Source organism: Bactrocera oleae, chromosome 4, assembly GCF_042242935.1.
Source record: "Bactrocera oleae isolate idBacOlea1 chromosome 4, idBacOlea1, whole genome shotgun sequence".
Classification (NCBI taxonomy): domain Eukaryota; kingdom Metazoa; phylum Arthropoda; class Insecta; order Diptera; family Tephritidae; genus Bactrocera; species Bactrocera oleae.
Window position 1 is genome coordinate 16,340,303 of NC_091538.1, and position 20,581 is coordinate 16,360,883.

General features: G+C 36.6%; 1 protein-coding gene and 1 long non-coding RNA gene across 2 annotated transcripts in view; both read right to left on the bottom strand.

The window, feature by feature from the left end:
- The window catches only part of mbl (muscleblind), a 498,372-nt gene that overhangs the window by 392,388 nt on the left and 85,403 nt on the right, over nt 1–20,581 (bottom strand). Inside the window, exon 3 of the mRNA XM_036375621.2 lies at nt 4,493–4,520. The gene's annotated coding sequence lies outside the window, so the exon portion shown is untranslated. The remainder of the gene's footprint in view (nt 1–4,492; nt 4,521–20,581) is intronic.
- LOC138857152 (uncharacterized) lies at nt 17,040–18,310 on the bottom strand. Its single transcript, XR_011396159.1, has 2 exons — nt 18,235–18,310; nt 17,040–18,174 (listed from the first exon to the last, which is right to left on the bottom strand). It is a non-coding gene; the product is annotated as an uncharacterized lncRNA (long non-coding RNA).

The window sequence follows — 20,581 nt, forward strand, 5'->3', positions numbered from 1 at the left end:
GCGCTCATATTTGTACTAAGTAACTATAGCAGGTTCGCGTTACGTAAAAATATATATACAGGGTGTTCTTTATAGCATATAATCAGGCGGATTTATCAAATATTCCATGTCACGCGAATATTTGCACTTCATTGAGCTCCAAGCTTCATTCTAATCGATATTGTCCATCATCTCAGCTGTTTCACAATCTTTTGTGTTCCATGTTAGAACACAACCGTTCTTCTGAAGTCCTCGGATATTTAATAAGACGCTGGCGCAAGAAAGTGAGGTTTGTTGTATTGTTGCACAGAACTTTTGGTCTCTCGACTAGCAGGAGCAGAGTGGTTTTACAGAAGTTCATCAATCAGTACGCAGCTTGAGATCTTATTTGGCCTCTCCGTGAGTCGGAACCTTAAAATTGTCAGCAACTTTCTCCGTACAATCAACCAATCTGCCAAGCACCCTGTATTAATTCCGTTGCATGAACGTGCACTCTAATAAATACGACGTAATGCTGATAGCAGCATGCACCATATTATTTACACAAACTTTCATTTGTATATGTGGGTGTGCGGATATAATTTCAACTTCCGGTCAAATTTGCCAATCGACGAAACCAATGAACATTGAAAAACATTGCAAAACAAAGCGTCGATGAGGTGAGTTTATGAAGAGAGCACGTGATGACATGGCAAGGGTGGCAAGAGTGATATGCTTTAAGAGGGCAGTTGGGCGGATCAATGAGATAACGGTGATTTATTATTTTTGAGACCAATTTATTTGAGTTAATTTTTGTTTAATGTAAAATGAGAGTGCAATATGTATGTAAAACCGATCAAAGTTCTGGGCTGATTTTCGTTTCGACTTAATTCACAATTAAACCTTTAGTTCATCCACAAGGTCATAGTTGAGTATAGGATCCATACACTGTCCCCAGCATTTTGTTGGCCATATAGTTTTGGCAGGCCCAGTACATTTAAATTACTTAGATGGTCCGCTTGTAAATATCAGTTAGTTTAATCTTATATTCTGCGGACCCGGCTTTACTGCCAATAAATGCGGTAGAGTGTCTTCGGATCGATTTTTCGATCTCTCTATTTATGTTTGGATCATTGCTTCTTTTATAGTTATAAAACGACTTAAGAACACATCCGGATTGCAGTTCAGCATTGCGAAGTGCTCTTTTATAATGGATTTCTGTCGGCTCTTCCACTATTTTCATTCACTGATTTCACACACAACCCTCGTGGTATTACAAAAAGTCCATTGTTTGTTATGAGGAAAGAAGAAGAGGTGCAGGAAAACTAGGCTGCGCATTGTCGACTGCTGAGTCTCTAGCATTCATCGGGGAGTTCAATGTGAAAACGCTTACCAGTTCACGCGAATGTGTGTAATTCTGTGGCAATACACATATGAAAATCAAGGTGTGTTTGTTTCGTTCAGTTCAATCGACGTTGGCAACTTTATAACTTTAACGCTGTATCGGCAAATTGCACACCCTAGATAAGCAATATTCGTAAATGCAAAAAGGATGAGAACAAGAGTTACGACTTTTATATGTAATATTTTTTCAAATTCGTCCCACTCCCACCTACCGGAAGGAGCGCCGCATTCAGGTAAATACTGACAGTGCAACAACTTACTTCAAACCTAAGCAGAGGGGTGCTAAGAGCGAAAATTAGTGAGAGTTGGCGTCCTTCTCGTACGCCTGACTCTATGTAAGTTGTACGTTTTCAAGCTACGTTTTGTGGGTTTACCACTGTTTATACGCACCACCCAAGTTTAGTTGGTATGTATGCTGCTCTAACTGCGGCGGCTGCAAGTGATGTGGCACTTTACCTTGAATTATGTGCCCCAGGGAGCGCTTAAGATTTCATTGTGCAAAATTTAGCAGTTAGAAATGCGTTGCATAAAACTTTTTTCAGATTCAGGTTTCTCTGTGTTTGTTTTGTTATTTTTGTTTGCGCCGAAAAAAGAGGATATCTATTTTACTACTACAGAAACACATCGCACTCAGTAAAACTCTGAAATGTGCCCCTTCCTAGTCTTTCTTCTGACTTCTGCCAGTCTTAATTAACATTTATATTTGGCGTCGTCCATTTATACTTCAGCGAACGTGTTGTGAAATCAACAACTTAGTTAACATGAACCAAACCATATCTTAGTCCATTTACTTGGATAAGTTTCAGTGGAAGAGCTCCAGCCTGTAATCCAACTAAGTGTATTTATTATAAAACTGAAAGTTGCAGAAGTTTCTGAGCTTTCGACATCCCTTTCTTTTCATTTCACCCTTTCAAGGCGCAATAATTTTCCTCGTACTGACATAAGAAAGAAAATCATCAATATTGGGTCTCTAATTGATATAATTACATCAGCGAATAACTAGATCCAATACTGCTTCAACGGGATAGTAGGAGAACTCATATTTTATTAAGATTTTAAATATTTCTATCAGTAGCTCAAAGATTTTTATTTGCCTGACAACTCGCATTCATCTTGATAGGTTGTTATTCTGCGTAAGGGCTTCCATTACGTGTAAAAATTAGAGAATGTGTTTGAGATAACTCAGATGGTATTCAATAGCTTTAAAAAATTTTCACGAAATTGGCTGTAAGAGGTTCTTTCGAACAACAAAGCTAAGGTTTAATATTATTCGTTAAAGTATTCAAACTTAATTTTTATTTCAAGTGAATAGAATTCAAGATTTTTCAGAATATTGCATAATTAAATAGAATTCACGGGAATCTCTAAAGCTGAAAAAATAATAATAATAAATATAAATATAAAAAATAATAATCTATCGATAATCTTAGCTGCAAGTAGTGGTAAATAGTTCACTTGAACCCACCATGTGCTTTTTTGTTTAACTAATATGTTTAATTAGCTTACTTCAAAATCTATCCGCGAAGATGTATCATTAATAATGATTTTTTTTCTCACCTGAAGTTCTGATGAGTTTCAAAATCTGTGTGCCTTGCTCAGCTTCCTCACTATTGTAATTTTCATTCTGAAAATAAAACTCTGCATAAGAAAAACCAACTCTTCTCTATAGTCTTCAACAAGTATAGTCGCACCAGTGTTTAAAAATGATTTCGAGTCTCTTTGTTTAATAATTCTGTAAAAAGTTCGATAAAAGGAGATGATAGTTGAGCTTTATCAGTCTAAAATTGAAAACTACCAGTAGACCTGCGCTCATAAGATAGTTTGGAACCCAACTAGATTTTCATGCAAAAATATTTGTGTTGTGGTCTGGAATCAATTAAATTTCTTCCATAATGATCTGTCTGTCTCAAGAGTTACGCACACCATTTTCTATTGGTTTTCCCCAGTATTTAATACAATATCAAAAATAGCAAAATACTTGTATGAATATATGTACAACATGTTCTGTAGCTTACTAAATTGATATCTAGAACAGGAAATATTTGCAACTCAATCTTTTCAATCCGCAACCTTACAAAATTTCTGCTTCTCATAGCTCATCTTAACCGGAAAAAAATTTCGTGTTCAACTTTTTCATACTCAGCCAAACCGACAGCCCTATTGGCGCCACATATTGCTGCTATTCTCCCAATCTACCGGCAAGGCAGATCACGGACTCGTTTAACTCATATGCTCTGTCGGCGGCTGTGACGCCAAGCATGTCCTGTTTCGACACACACGCACGTATTACTTGTACAAGTCTTTCTAATAAGAAAATATGCTTACAAGCAAATGAGAGTGTGTCTTTCTAAGTACAAGCACATGCACACATACATATATTTATAATAATACAATACATGTATATATATCTTATACATGCGTGTACGTCTTCTGTATAAAATATCAAAGATTGTGTGATGTCGTAAAGTTTCGAGACGCCAACATGTCAATCCATTCCTCTTACACAGCACTGTCAATTTTACTTTCTGGATCTCACACTGTCGCGGTACTATTTTGATGGATTTGACAGCGATACACGTTTTGATATAAAAACAAAAAACAAAAAAAAACACATATGTTTAATAAACCTCCTAAAAGTGGTTGTGGGAGTAAAGTCAGGGCTAAAAATTATTCTTAAAAGCATTTTTTCAAATAACTCACTAACAATTATAGATGTAAAGTTAGTAAAGAATTCGACAAACGTTCAAATTCACTAAGGTATACACGACATAAAGGAAGACTGCCTCTTTAACCCTTAATATATACGCTTATAGCTCATGTTGATCTTTAAATTAGCAGACTTAAGGCTAAACTCATTCAGTAAAATATAGTTCGTAATATTTTGCAAATGCTCGTGGATGAAAAGTTTTCGCTAGACATTTAATTTACTAAAGATAGTTCGAAATTGTTAAGGGCAGCACTTTTAACCCTTTAATACGCATCAACATAAAAGTTGGCGCACCCTGTGTTTAAGGCAATTAAAAACACTAAGCAAGACGTACATTTAAAATCAAAAATTATATAAAAAATTGTAGTACATTTAATCCGATAATATTATATATATATATCTGAGTAGCGATCAAGTGCTTACCTTCTTCGAAGTTACAGTCGTCGCGGTTCTGAAATTAAACAAAATAGGTGGACAAATTAGATTTCTGAGCATCCTTTTATTTACACGATTTCTAATACAATTTTGCTAATTTGAGTTGACCATGGAGTCGATATCTAATAGATAGGTGATAACATTATCGAAGACTTTTAAAAAGTATGATTTGGGCAACTAAGAAAGGACTCGAGAACGGTGTTAGGCTTTTAGGTCCTGAATTAATAAAACATATTTCTAATATTTCGTTAGACCCAAGGAATTCGTACAACAACTAAATGCTTGCGTCAGCTGCAGGTATGACAAAATCGATGTAAATGAGGACTGTTTAAACATTTTACTGAAACTACATCCATAACTACTATATGCATGTCTGATGATAATTGCTTTCCTTAAAGTCCCCGCATCTATTGTTTCGCTTTAATTCGCTCACATAAACCTTGAACTAGTTTCCTAATCAAAGTGCTTGGCAGTCAGCGCCACTACTTGGCTACCAAAGCGCTGTTTTGTGAAAACAACATTATTTTCGGTCACAAAACTTATCGCTTTGTCTCGGTGACCCAATTTCACATATTTAAATAATTTTTATAGCATACTTTTGTGCTGATTAGTAAACTGATTATAATCAAACGTAACGGTGAGTTTGAAGCATTTCACGAATTTGGCATACTTGACCATGTCAGATATCTTTTTTGGAGCTGCTATTTGTTTTTGGCACATAAGGACGTTTAACAGAATTGGGGCAATGGCAGGCAAAAGCGTTTAATAGGCGCTAGAGCAGTAGTGATAAGTAAAAATTATTTCGTTTTAATTTTTGCAGTCGAAATCCATTAAAAAATGGGGTTAGGAGATACATTATTTATAGCGTTAAATGGGCTAGTTTTCTGCAAATTTATAAAGCATATGCAAAGGCGCGAAATTGTTTATATAATAAATTCGCTGTGATCTCATTAAGTAATGCATAAGTTGTCAATTTTAGTGCTTATCGTTTTGATAGCAAATAAATCAAAATAGAAAACCGTTTTTATATTAGTGTATACAATATAAAAAACAGTTAAAATGATAAAAATTTCAGAAAAATTTTAAATTATTTTTTTTTATAATTTGAATTTAAAAAAATTTTATTAAAAATTATAAATTATATTTTCAATTAAAAAATTAAATTTAAAATTTATTTTGCGACGTTATTGAGTTTTTTAATTCTTTTTAAAAATGTATTTTTTTGTTTGGAAAATTAAGAAATTTAGTTTCTATTAGAAAATCTATGTTTAAATATAATTAATAAATTAATATTAATACTGTGATAGTTTTAGTAATTTAATTTTTATTAGGTTAAACAATTAAATTTTCTGAGTAATAAATTTTATTTCCTTCTGCTCTATTAAAGAAATATAAATACAAAGATAAATATAAAGATAAATATAAAGATATATATAAAGATAAATATCGATAAATGCAAATATAAAGATTTTTCGATTTTTTTTGTTCATATTCAGTTCAATTATTCAAGAATATGTCTACAAAAGAATATTTCAAAATTCAAATTTTTTTCGGTGATAAATGTGTATGGAGATATAGGTGTACAGAAAACTTTTAAACGCGTTTTTCTCAAAACTATCTTTTTTCAAAATGATGACCCCATTTCTTAGGTTCTACCGGACCGACTTACCTGACATTTTTAAAAAGTTTTCTTTGACTTGTCTGTGTCTGGAGCTAACCATATCCCATGGTTTTGGGAAATAAATTTCATATAAATACTTTGGTTTTTGTACTCTGAACAGGGTATATTTAGTTTGCCAACAAGTTGGTAACACTTAGAAGGAAACGTCGCCAATAGGGATGACGTGATGTTTTTTTTACGGATTTGTGTCAAATTTTGTCAGTGTGCTCAGTAAGTTTTGCCATTTTATCATGTCACGTTTCACTTTGGTACAAGGCTTGGAAGTTGTCCAAAATTATTACGCAAATTCACGTTCTCCGAAAAATTCAAAAACCCACGCTCATCGAAAAATCAAGCTTTCAGATATGGCAGATAAGCCTCAGATATCTGGCTTAATGGTTTCGTCAACTAACAAAATCGTTGTCCTTGAAATGAGTCAGATCCTCGAAACGCAATTGCATCTTTAAAAATTTGCCGTTTGGTGCGGGTTGTTGTATGGAGGCATCATCGACATTGCGTATAAAGTTTGAGGACTTGTTAATTTCGAGAAATGGTCCAATCAAATAATGCAATTTAACGCCCTTAGATTATTTTCTTTTTGGGTATATTAGATCAAAATTTATTTACGCCAATCAATCAGTAACGCTCGAAGATCTTGAAGACAGCATTTAGCGTATTATAGCCGAAATTCCAGCCGAAATGTTGCACAGGGTCAGCCTAAATTGGCTTTAACGAGTGGAGATATGCAAACGGAGCGTTGTTGGTTTTTTTTCAAATCATAAATGGCATAAAATTATCCACAAAAAAACACATTTCGACCTAATTTGAGTTTTTTTAATCTAATTTTAACATCACATTGTTCTTGTTGGTAGGAACTATACTAAAACAGATTATTCAGTCTGATAATAACAAATATATAGAAAACCGTTGGGCGGAAGACAATTAAGGGCTCATACTAGGAGAGCCTTTCTTAGAGGTGTCTATCAAGCAATTTTTTAGAGTAAAAAGCAAAAAAAGAAAAACATTTGTTGTTTTTTTTTGACCCACCCTAATATAAATATTATCAATTTTTATCAATTCTCTTCGATTAAAATTTTCATTTGTTATAAAATTTTATAATTAAAGTGTGAAATATACAAGTTTTTTATTATTTAATGCATAAATTATATATGTTATGTATATATATAATTTTTAATTATTTAATTAAATTAATAAAATTTATGTTACTTTTAATTAGACACATAACTTTAAAATTCTTCGCCTTCTAGCTGTCTACTTTCACTTGCTCACCTTTCTTTGCTTCTATAAGTGTAGTAAGTACGTATGTGCGTACATATGTTTATGTGTGTGTTCGTGCACTCGCTTCCCGACTGCTTTAATTGATATTAACGGCAAGTAAGATTGCATTAGCGTTTGTGGCGCCCGAAAGCGTTGCGCGCAATTATATTTAAAACGCGCACACACACAACTATACAAAGCAAACACTTGCGCACACACACACATACAAAGTAAGTAAGGGAGAGCAAACATTTTTACCTTTGTGCTCGACTATTTCCGCTTTTACTTTATTTGACTTTACTTTGCTTGATTGGAATTTATGTGCTCAGCGGCAACAACAAACGAAAGAAGAATTCTATGCGTGTTTCTGTGTGTGTGTGTGTGAGTCTTTTATGCAGCGAAAATTCGTGAAAAAAATTTGGAGAAGGGCGAGTGGCGTCACGTGCTGCCCAGCGGCGCTAATGCGTGGCAAATAAACACAGATTTGATTATAATCACGCAACCTTTTGCTGTTGTTGTTGTTTTTTATGCTTAAACCCCTTTCAGCTCAGATATGCTTTCTACATTTTTCTGAATATCTTCTCGTTTCTATATATTTTGGCATTTTTATTTAGGTTTTTTAACACTGTTTGCTATTTGCTATAAATTAATTTGTTTATGTGGCAGCTTAGCGGCTACATTGCATGCAGAATACTAAGAAATTAGCAAACAAATTTATGTGTTGCAGGTTGCTTTATGCTTCTTAAAAGTAATTTGCGACGCATAAGCCATATTATATCGGTCTCTTTCTATCAACCCTACTAACTGTTGATAAGGATAAAGGGTAAATGCTAATTTCTGCAAATAAAACTTTACCTTTTTGTGCTAAGAATACAAGCACTTAGGCAACACCTGTTACCTTCAACAGTTGTTTTCAAAGCTTGACTTTGCTGTTTGATGGCTGGACTACTACGCCTAGCCTATGCTGGCCATTGTCATACAATAATAGGTAGTAATACAGCATAAATCGTAATTAATATGAATTCTTTACATAGGACTAGGTCATACTAGGTTAGTCTAGTAGGCTCGTGGGCATAAACTAGTCTTGGTTCTTAGCGATGCTAGAAGGAGTGTCGTTACGTAGTTCATTAGAAGTAGTTATCCTCCAAGATATTAGCGCTTGACGTGAATTTGAATAGGTCTCGCGGCCACTCTATCGACTCCTTTTCCAGTGTTGAATACCGCGAGGTCCCCAATCGTTTGAAGCCTTGGCTTGCGGGCGCAGGATGTATTATTTCATTTGTGCCTTGCTCTTGAAATTTTCCAACAGTCATCTCGATTTGTCAACTCCAGGCGTGTGCCGTCAGCAGACTGTGATCTTTAAGTATTGCAATCATGTTCCTACAGTCTCTTCTATCAAAAGTGAACAGGAACGTTGTGTATTCTTGATCTACATCTTTGCAAATGACCTATGTAGTTTTGCATCCTGATAGCTAATTCCATCGAACTTTAACCTTTCCTGTCGGTCACGTTATCGGGTGACAAACATACACCTCTCTTGGCAATCTCGTCCACTATTTTTCCCTCAATGGCTTTGTAACTTGGCACACAGCAGAAGTGAAATCGCTTGTTCCTAGCGACACTCTCCACTGTTTGCCGGTTTTCCAAGACACTTTTGGTCGATATGCGATACGCGCTTACTGCCTTGATTGCAGCTTGGCTCTCTACGTAGATGTTGACTCAACAATTGTTTTCATAATTTTATCGATGGAAATAGGCTCTGGCCTTGCTCTTGCTACCATGAAGTACTTAATGCTGGCTCTAAAAGAAAACTCATTGTATTTTGTAGGAATAGAAAAGACGAAGAAGGCCTTATAGCTTTCTTTGAATCCACAACTGAAACAAAGCCAGAAATCAACTGATAGTGGAAAATGATTTTACTGAAAATGAGAAAGGCTCAAGAGCAGCAAGAGAAAATCAAAATCCGTAGCTAAGTTAGTGTATCGAGTTCAAAACCAGAAGTTAATTATAACTGTTTGGCGTTTCTCTGAAATGAATGCAACTGCATCTCAAGAAGAAGGAAAACCAAATAAAAGCAATAAATAAGAGAGCGCACAGAGAGAGAGTGAGAGTGAGAGTGAGAGTGATTAAGAAAGAGTGGTAGTGAGATCAACTGAAATATTTATACCTTGAACAGGGTATATTAAGTTTGCCACGAAGTTTGTAACACCCAGAAGCAAATGTCGGAGACATTAAATAAATGATCAGCATGATGAGCTGAGTTTATTTAGCTATATGCGTCTGTCCGCCCGTCTGTCTGTAAATAAACAAACTAATCTCTCAGTTTTTGAGATATCAATCTTAAATTTAGCATATGAACGTTTCTCACCAAGCAGTTGATAGAAAAAAGAAAGCATGAAATTAATAACGGGTCACTTTGACCCAACCAAGATTTCTGCGGTTTAAGCAAAATTTCTGGGAGTAAACGCTTATAATAATAAGAGCATAATTAGTTTGTAGTCACAGAGCGATACGAAGACTAAAATCTGCAATTTATGCAAACACTGAAGCAAAGATAAATCTATTAAAGGTTACACTTTTACAGTCAGAATTTTTTCAACTTAATGAACTTTTTTTTATGTAACTTGAATATCTTTATATACGTTATATTTTTAAGAAAATATGAGATTTGGCTGATTTAAATATGTGCATTGATTATTTTTGGGTATTGGGTCAAAAGACCGAAAAAATACTATGTAAATAAATATTTTGTTCAATAGACATTCAGAAATCTGGCATTTATACTTATTATAAGCAAATTATGTGCTTCTAAAAGTTAAGATTTGATAGAAAATGCTTTCTTGCATTTTGTTTTTTAACTTCTTTTAAACAAAAATTAATTTCGCGGCATTAAAAATGCAATTCTAATTGCATTATGCCACTCCGAAGTCAAAATCGCGCAATCAAATCTCTGCGCCACTACAGTCACGTCAAAACTTTTAATTGTGCCGCGAGACTGAAATTAACCCGGCAAACTGCAGCAGTGATAAGTAGAAATGAAAGGCAAATACATTGAAAAAAATAAAACTGAAATCAAAACTTTCGACAGTTCACAGTTGCCTATGAAATAATAACGGGTCGTAAAGGGAAGACGGCGTAGGGTGAATATTTTGAGCAGTGGCACCACAACTATTTATTGAATTAAATTCTTACCATGCTGCAAAGCATGCGCACACAGCCACACGTGAAACCACTCACATACACATACATCTATATATATGTCTGTAAGTCACAGTGCCTGTTAAAACATGCAGCGTTGCATGCGTCCTGTGTGTGTGAGTGACGGCGAATTTGCATATGCACAAGCCATTTTATGAATATTTATTTGTGTATGCATGTGTGAATGTAAGTCTGTGGGTGTGCGTGCGCGTGCGAATGCATTAAATTACAACTTAAAGCAATCTTGCGCCCAACAACTATGCCAAGCGCGTTCTACACTCTCTACCCAACAATTCGGTCGCTCTTTCCACCCAATAATCTCACTCTTCCGCTATATCTATGCCTCTCCTTTACTCCTTTTGTCATGCAATCATGCGGCTAGCAACAAAAAAATGGCTTGGCATTTGCCATCACACATCGAAACGTGCGAGCGTTTAGCATTTCGGAATTGCTGCATGCGCTAGCGCCACCTTGCGGCAGCGCGTAAATGTGGCGTTGGCAAATTGGTATTAGAGTAGTAATTTCTACTGCTGTCGGTAGTATGTTTGTTGTTGGAGTACGCATTATGTACACATGTACATACATGCACAGTAATTATTGTTATTGTTGTGATTGTTGTAGTCAAAGTGCTGTGGCTCGCCAATTTGTAAGCTATCAACTGTGTCGCGCTCGTTATCCATGCAATGGGCTCGAGTCTCACTATGGATTTCCTTTCTAAGCATACAAACTTGTATGCAGAATATGGTGAGGGGTAGGCAGGAAAGCCTGAAGGATGTAAAATCGCAATAATGTCCTTGAGTACCCAGTGCGAATATTGGTGCGAATTCATAATCTCTCAAGCAATTATATATTATTACATTTTTTGGCGAGAGTGAACTCAGCATTATGGTATTGTATAAGTCTCATTACGCCATTTACAACTGAGATCTCATTTCCAAATACGAAGTAAGAACGTCGGAATTTAGGGAATGCGCTGAAATCCAAGGAAGAGCCGATTGAGACGAAATATCCCCCACCGTGTCAAGCGTAATCCTTAAAAAAGGGTAGACGAAACTAAAAAATATGTTAAATCCAGCCATCCGCGGAATGGTGAATAACTGCGCTTCACGGCCGGGCACTAAAGGAATATGAGGACTTAAGACCAGCCACCTGTGGATAAATATAGTCCGACCTCCCTTTTCAATTAACTTATAATTATAAATTGAGTACCTCTATTGTCTCAAATCTCAAGCTGAATATCTAAACATGGACTTTACAAGAATACAAATAGACGCATAGTGTGAGTAAACTTGGAAACAAATAGAAATGTCTTTGCGAATCAGACTGCATATTACAAAAGTACCACAGAGAAACTAAATAAGAGAATACAATTGAAATACAAGTCCAGGCAGTTCTAGTAAGGCCGTATTAAAGAACTCAGAAGGCCGCGAAGGCCGCAATCTTGAGGAAATCTCACGTAAATAAAGTACTAGCAACACTATTAAATCCACTTGGGATTTTAACAGACTGAGCTAGAGTTCGTGCAAACAAATGCAGATTGGTATCAATCTTAGAATGTTTTTTGAAAAGCTCACGCAATTTGTGAGAAGCTTCTTGAAGCCAGAACTATAGAAGTAGGTTAAACTTACTTCTTCAAGGTATAAGGACTGTTTATATTTGCTAGTTTTGTCAGTTTGAGTGGTCCACAAATAAAAAACAAAACTGCAAAACTTTCTTGCAATCACGCACTCAAAACAGTTCGCTATCACTCGATGAGCTGAATTTTTATTGCGTTACAAATCTAAGGGTATACAATAAATTCGTTCCAGTTCCGTCATTGCTCGAAGCATATAGTATGCTATTGTGTGTACTCTGTCAAAATTGAAATTGAAGTTAGGATAGTTTTACACTAATTACTAATCTAAATAAATCACATATTTCAAAAACACACTGGGATTAGGTGAAAACAGATTATCTTACAGAGCCCAAAATTTGAAAGAATGCGAAAACCTCGGCTTTAAAGATCGCCTTGTTTGTTCTCTTACAATTTTTAAAATTCCCATGATAAAAATATCAACACTGGACTTTCAGCAATAGCGAAAAAAGTATTATTTAAAGTAATAAGTTTTTATTTTTTACTTTGTTAGGAGATAAAGGTCCAGTTCCGTGCTTATTGAAATTTAAGTTTTTTTCTATTTTTTTTGGTAATAATCTCTCATTGCTTTGAGATGGACTTATTATTTTTAAAGCTTTCAATAATATAAATTCACAATTTCAATCCTCGAACAGGAAGATAATTCCCCGCCAATATCAAGCCAAACTCTGCGGAGCTTATTTGAGGAAAACATTTCCTAGGGACCCTCTGATCCATATACTTCCAATATATATATATATATATATACTTCAATGCAAATGTGTTAACATGCACGCTTGTGGCATTTGGCGCTGGCGTTGCTCGAAATAATTTCACAAACAAATTCGTTGCAAACGAGCGCCGTCGATATGCGTTCGGCTGTCGGCGTCTTCGATGCATTAAATGTGTGGCTGGCTGCTGTAACGGTTTCGGCGGCTATACTAATAACTACATAATCACAACAACTACAACAAGTAGTAACTACAATGATAATAACAATAACAAATACAACAGCAAAAACTACAAAAACAAGACCGTTAAATGCGCGTCTAAAACTCTTGCGGTGGCATGCCACTTGCCACTTCCTTTCTGGACCCTTGGTTGGTGCGACTACACCATCTTGGGCGCCATTTAATTGTGTTCAACATTTACATTTACGCCCCTCTACTTCTTCTGTACGCCCTTTGTGTCGCAGCAGCTAATGTTAGTTAGGAAAGTCTGCTGCCTTTGCGCCCAATTTTAAGCTACGATTTCATACACATGTGCGTTGCGTGTGGCAGTGTGTGTGTGCGTGCTTATGCTTGTGTGCAACATAACTGCATACACGGCGCTAAGGCTGGCATTACACACTCTAATTCCCGCCTTAAACGGGTTGGCCTCGCCGTCGCCGTCGCTTCCTTGTAATGCAAGCGAGTTTGCTCTGCACTTGAGTTTTAACATGTAAATACTTCTTGTTGTTGTTTTTGTTTGTAAGCAAAGCTGCCTGGATTCGCTTTTGTTTGTTTATTTGTATTGCTCAAACGATGGGTTTGTTGTGTTTGTAGTTTCACTAGAAACTTTTCTAAAAAATCAAAATCGTTTGTTTGGCTGGTATCGTGTTTTTGGTGTTGTTGTTGTTCTTTTCTTGAAATGTTGTGCTTTGCTGGAAATCCTTGTAGTCTGTGCTGTTTAAATGTAGTGCTGAGAATATCAATTTTCTAAAGAAATTGTCCACAATTACGTTTGTTTTCTTTAAAACCAAGAGTCATTTAACGAACGGTTCTAAGTACCGCAAGTAAGAGAAAAGAGCGAAAGAGTTTTTCTTAGTTAACTTTTAACTAGTTTCTAGGTAAGCAATAGCGGTGAGCGCTGGTTATCACACTGAAAATAGATATCAGTTAAATGAAGAGATCAAGATGAAAACAAACATCTATTATGACATGAAATCAAAACTTCACACTGTCGAACCGCTATGGAAATGGTATAAGACTTTGCAACCTTGCGCATTGCGCTAGATGGAGTTTACTATATATCGAAGAATAAAGCATAATATAAAATGTTTGTTTTCTTGAAATTATATAAACTGACTGATCAACAAGCTTAAATACCAATCGACGCTGGGTAGTTATCAAATGAAGTGAGAGTTTAGCTGAAAGTTTTAGACTTTGAACTTAAGCTAGTTTAGCCTGGATGAAGTGTTAAAGAGTGCTTCTTATCCAACTCTTCGCAGAAATAAAAATAATATACAAAATAGTAAACCCGTTTCCTTCCAACAGTATGATTTTGGGTTGCCGATGCGTTGGTTGCGAAGATAGATACATTTCCTATCAGACAACTTCTTTTAGTTCATCGGCAGTAGACATTCTTAACGGTGCTTCCAGTTTTGTCGTTTTTAGCGCATATCCTACAGTTAGACCATTCTAAATTACTGAGTTTCGTAAGCCTAGACCTCAGGTGTAACTGCACTGTGACATCCACCTTTAAAAGGGAAATTGTGCAGTGTTTTAAGTACTTCGAAACGAGTAAAGCGGGAATACTTTGCTAAAAGAAGACTCTTTTTTGTGGCAAATTTTTCGGGAGAAAATTAAAAGTTGTTTACAGGGCTGAAAGGATATCAATAAGATGCTTATATCTAATAAATATGGGGTTCGTTGTGATTTAAGACCTACTGAGGCATCACAATTAACATAATTGCCTTGCTTCACCTAGCTGTTGCGGAAAGAAGGTACCTCACCTTGCTTACTTTACTTTAACGACCGATGATGTGGATAGATTTCCAAACTTTAATTGTTGCGAATAAAACAGCTGGGTCGTGGACCAAATGCAAATTAAAAGCGCTGGTTCTGTAATCGTCTACAGACTAAGGGTAATTTTAAACGGAGTAGAAGTGAATGAAATAAGTCATTACTCACATAATTAAGAGCATATTGGAACTTTACGCACGAGTAAAGTTAGAATAATGTTCCTTAAGGTAGTAGGAAGGTAGGTAGTTGGTAGGCAGTTTGCGGCAGGTTAAGATACATAGTAATCTAAAGTGCCGATTGAAAATACAAATAGCGCTGTAGTCATATGAAAAATGTAAAGTAGATATAAAAAAATTCCAAAGTGAAGATATTTCCAATTAAACTGTTTACTTCATAAATTTCTAATTGACTTTTTTAGTAAAAATCTTCTGCTATAAACATATGTATATATCAGAAAACATAGCTATACCGACGCAATAATTCCACAGCAAAGTTTTAATTGCTAAACAATATGTATCTTTCATATTCATATTTCCTGTTTAATAAATATTTATAAAGCCAACATTTTCGACTTTTCAATTCAACCAACTAATTCTCTTACAATTCCCATTCATCGTCACCCGACACTCTTCAAAGAATTTCGCACTGCAGCGCAAGAGCAAAGTATTATTTTAATTTTATTTTTGAACAATTTACCCCATTGCTTTGCATAATTCCACAAGACTTTTAGGGAGTTCATAGCAATTTCAATCAATGAAAGCACTTGAAAATTTCAACACTTACAACAATAACTAAAACAAAAAGCGTTCGCAGAGAACGACACCGAACTGAAAGCCGACAACAAAGTGCAAACATTTAGTAAGTAAAATAACGGTACAATTAAAAAGGAACTCCATAAACTTGATACAAAAGGTAGCTACTCCACGAAAACTACTCAAACTTCTCATTGTTTGGCGAAATGTAAGAAGATTCTTCTACTTCATCATCTACAGCTTTTGCACCAAACAAAATGCCGCCACTTCACACTGAAGTTTTGTGGTGAATTCTTGAATATTTAATTGGAAATGGCATTGTTGGCGTGTGCTCGTCTGTTGGTGTTGTTGGCTGCCGGGCTGTCAATGGAGCACATAGCAAGTCTTTGGCGCAAGTAGGCAAGTTTATGTAGCTGCAAAAGAATATTATGAATTTTACGGTAAAAAGAAGCATTCGAAATACAAAGCTTTGCTGTGGAGTAATGATCAAACTACAAGCAATTGTTTCGGTAAGTAAGATATTGCAAAGAGCTGGAAGTGGCTTAAGTGTATGGTTGCTATTGGATAAAGGGTTATAAATATACTTCAGTCATATATATAGACATATGTATAGTCAATTTATTTCATCAACAAAAACTAACATTAAAGTACTTTTCGAAGTCGAAGGGAAAGTGCTGAAGGAAAGCCCGTGAACCCAATCGCTTCTTAGCTCTCATGAAGAAGCAAAACCATCAAAGACCAAGGCAAATAAAATAAAGTGAATATTTCTATGAAAGATTTTTCAGTTTTAACTGAAATGCGGTAGAATATTTTAGAAAATTCGAATTTAGGATTTAAACGCAAAAAATTTGTACCTACGAGTCCAGGAACGCCGGCCCTGCTTATCACGTGGAAGCTGTAAGTTTTAACAGACGTTTCAAGAGATCTTTGCAAGTTTGAGCGACCAATTTTTAAAGTTTATTTCTACAGAACTAGAGTTCATCAAATAATCACTGACCAAGCCTTTTAAAAGAAACAATAGGCGTTGAGTAATAACGAAGCCTCTACCAAGCGGTGTCTAAAAATAATTCAAACTCTTCACTGTTGCCGTCATCTTCAAATCCACATAACTGAGATTACAAAGAAGCTAAGACCACCTTAAGTAATCTACTAACAGCTGGCTACATCGGCAACAACAGCCAAGTGTTGTAACAAATTAATTTCACCGGCTTGCAAGCAATGGCTAAACGTAATATAAATCGCTTGGAAATGCACCAGGCAAAGTGATTAGAACTTCTTTACCTTGCACCTGCCCGCGCTGCACAGCACACACTTCTTTCAATCTTACAACATTGCAACTTTATTGTTAAATTAAACTAACACACCCGTCCACACCTCACCTGACTTTATATCAACTTGCAGCCCTTGAAATGATAACCCCAAGCACCACGAAGCTTCCGTCCACTTTTTGTGGCTTTGATTTACACTGAACTGATTGCTGGTCGTGTGGTCGGACATGGTCGTACGAGCTTTCCTCCGTCAACCAGCTACGAAGCAAGCAACGCTTTGCTGTATCGTTTCCGGCTCGTCCGGCTGTTAGGTTCCGGTGTAATCGCACCAAGCGCGGCGTCGTTCAAAGTCATGATTACGAGAGTATCGAAAGGGAGTGGAAAGGAACATCAAAGTAACTTATGGCGACAGTGCACGCACAAGGTCGACGACTTGACGCTGGCACGTTGTGCTAGCGGTTTCCTCGGCTGGGTTGTTTGGTGTGTGACGGCTGAGCTGACAGGGCTGACCGTCAGTATGCAATTTGCTGTGCGCAATTGGGTGGTAGTTCGTCGTCGACTGCTTCCTGGACTATTTAGTTAGCTCGCGCGCTTCATTTGTGTCAAATTTGCTACTGCATAATTCTTGGCCTGCCACAGTTTCAGGGTGCGGCAGCCACTTGGTAGTCGTTATGGTGGCATGCCTATAATTTTTATGCCTTATTGTATATTTAACAGCAGCAATTTGTTATTTGCTTCCATGGCATTACATTTAAAATGCCCAAAGCCGCTAAAATATGCTCGTCACCTCACCTTCAGCGTCTATGCTTTCACTGCCAAGAGTCTGTGTTCGACACTAGTCTAGTACAGACGACCCGTGTAAGTGCGTCCTTTCTGCTATAATACTCACCTTTCTTACGCATTCCTCTTCCGCATAGTTTCACACTCTTACAAGCTCACGTCCACCCAACACCAGTCATCCGTCGACCACCAGTCCATCCATCCACCATCACTTCGTACGTCCAACATCAGCCGCTCGTCTCGCTGTTGTCGTTGACGTTGCGCACAGCGAGCGAACGGAAGGAAGTGGCAACCGCTGTTTGGGTGCAACACGCGCCGCTCTGCGCTACATTCGACTTTAGTAACCACTACGGTTCCACCTCTAGCTCATTCCCCAGCTAGCTATTGCATGTTGTACGTCTGAAAATTCGCAGCTAAAGTGAAAAAGTTGATGAATTTTATTTCCTTAACATTTCTCACTCGCTTTATCGCCGAAGTTCCTATACAAACGGTAGCTCCGTCGCCTGTCAGGCCATGCCGCCACAGTCACTTTGTTGGTTCTAACCATTTGTGTTATACAGTGTCGTGGTCTCAGCGTGAATTTTGCCGCTTGCTGCTGAAATTGTTTAATCGATATTGCAAGCTTTGCCATGCAAACGTATATTACGTGATAATTTATGCATAAATTTAAATTTTTAATGCCACTGCATCGGTAGTGCTACTAAAACTAAGTTATGAGTTGCTTTTGATAGGGTTGCAATTTTATGCGGTAAATGGAGTTGTAAAATTTTCAAATTATTACTTTAACAATTATACTCAGTTGTTAGTGTATTATTTGTTGCCAAGTACGATTTACACTTTCAGAGAGAGATAACGTTGTCAAATATGTTTAAAGTTTCAAAGAAACCTTATAGATTGTATTTAATCCAGTACAGTTATTTTATAGCCGGAGAAAGCATTCCCAATATTTTTGAGAAGTGTTTGACAGTTCTTGGTCGTATAAGAGCTCGGTTCCTTTTAGTTTTCATCGACCGACTGTCGTGGGAAATTCTAACCAACTCATTCAGGGCTCATACTGTGTATGTATATATACATAACATATGTATGTATATGGATATGTATAAGCCATAAAATAGAAGTCTTAAAACAGACAGCTATCCTTTACCAGTTCTTTCCCATATACAGTAAAACCTCCTTAAGTACCCCTCGCTTAAGTACCGAACCCACTTAAATAACCAACATTTTTGAGCCTAGTATTCGCAAGAGTACCTTGGCTCTTTTCAGTACCGCACTTTTACTCTAATAATCTCAAAAGGCTGGAATTTTTCGTAAGGAACTTAAGCGGTTTTTACTGTATTATGTATTCTAACTTTTCTCCCTGATGAAGTTCATCAGAAGTACGGGGTGGTTCAGAGAGGAGTCAATAGAGTGAGGGGACCATAGTCCCGGTGGTATCACAATGGGCCTCCTAAAGGCCTAGGTGTGTCATAAGAGAGCCACTCTACCTACCTACTTACTGTATTATGGCTTTTACGGTTTTACAAATCAGAAAACCATATACAATATCTGAAATCGAGATCAAAACCTGTTACAGTCAAGTGGATTTTGGTATTCAGAATGAGACAAATATTATAACTTGACAAAATAAGTTATTTAGAGCTGAGATGTTTCACTCCAAAAACTGTAATAATTTTCCACACTTTAACGACCTGAGCTTCCACTGTATAACTGGATCTGTACAGTATAACAAGCAAGAGACTAAGAAAACTCACTGGACTCGAATATGATTAAATGTTGAGGTCGATACATACAGGAAGAAAATAATCATAAATAAATCATGCAATATAAAAACGTTTTTTCTTTTATTGAAACAACTTGGAATGAAGTTTTAAGCATAGCTTTATATCTATAGCAAGGTAAAACTGTGGATTTGTTGCTCGCATTCATTGGATCTCTGCATAATGAATTGTAATTTGTGAGACATTTGATCCAGCTCTTTACCGTTAATATACTTCCTTTCTATGGAAAGATACTTTACCTCATGAGCGCTTTTAGTCTTCGCATAACCATACTTAGACATCCTGTATTCCAAAAATACGCTGCGAGATTTCTACGTAGCCCGCCTCTTGCCCCATTCGTCTCTTGAGAAGAATTCCATAAAAATTTAACTTATACATTGATGGATAACTTCAACACTTGACACCCAACATCGGACTGACCCAACGCCACAACCAAAGCCACCCGCAAGTTGCCTCACCTCTGTTGCCACACCTCTCTTGCCACACCGCTGTTGCACAAACCGCTTCCAGCACTAACTCCCCTCTCACTTTTTGTGTTGGCGCATATTTGTCTCAAATTATTTTGCAATTTCATTTTCGTTGTACTGAGCTTTATCACTGCGATTTTGCGGCAACAAGTGAAGTGTGGCAAAAAAATGAAAACTGAAAAATAACGGTAAATTACAAAAAGACGCATGCACTCATATTCGCCTGTATAAATTTTGTGGCAAGTTATGGCGAATGCCAGTCAATAGGTGCTTAGTTTGCCGCAGGGCACGTGAGTGTTGCACGTACATATTTACATTGTTGTTGTTAATGCCATTAGTTTTGTTTTTGCGGCAGCCGCACTAATGGCGCTCATCAACGACGTCCAAGTTATTCATGATTGACTGAATGATGATTGCGCGTTGCTGTTGCCGCTGCCACAGTCACTATAGCCACTGCTGCTGTTGTTATTGTTGTTTTGTTCGCAACTCCTTTCATAGCTAGCGCTGATTATGGCGCTGACGATGCGGCAAGCTCAATGCATGCGGCTAGTTTATTTTTGT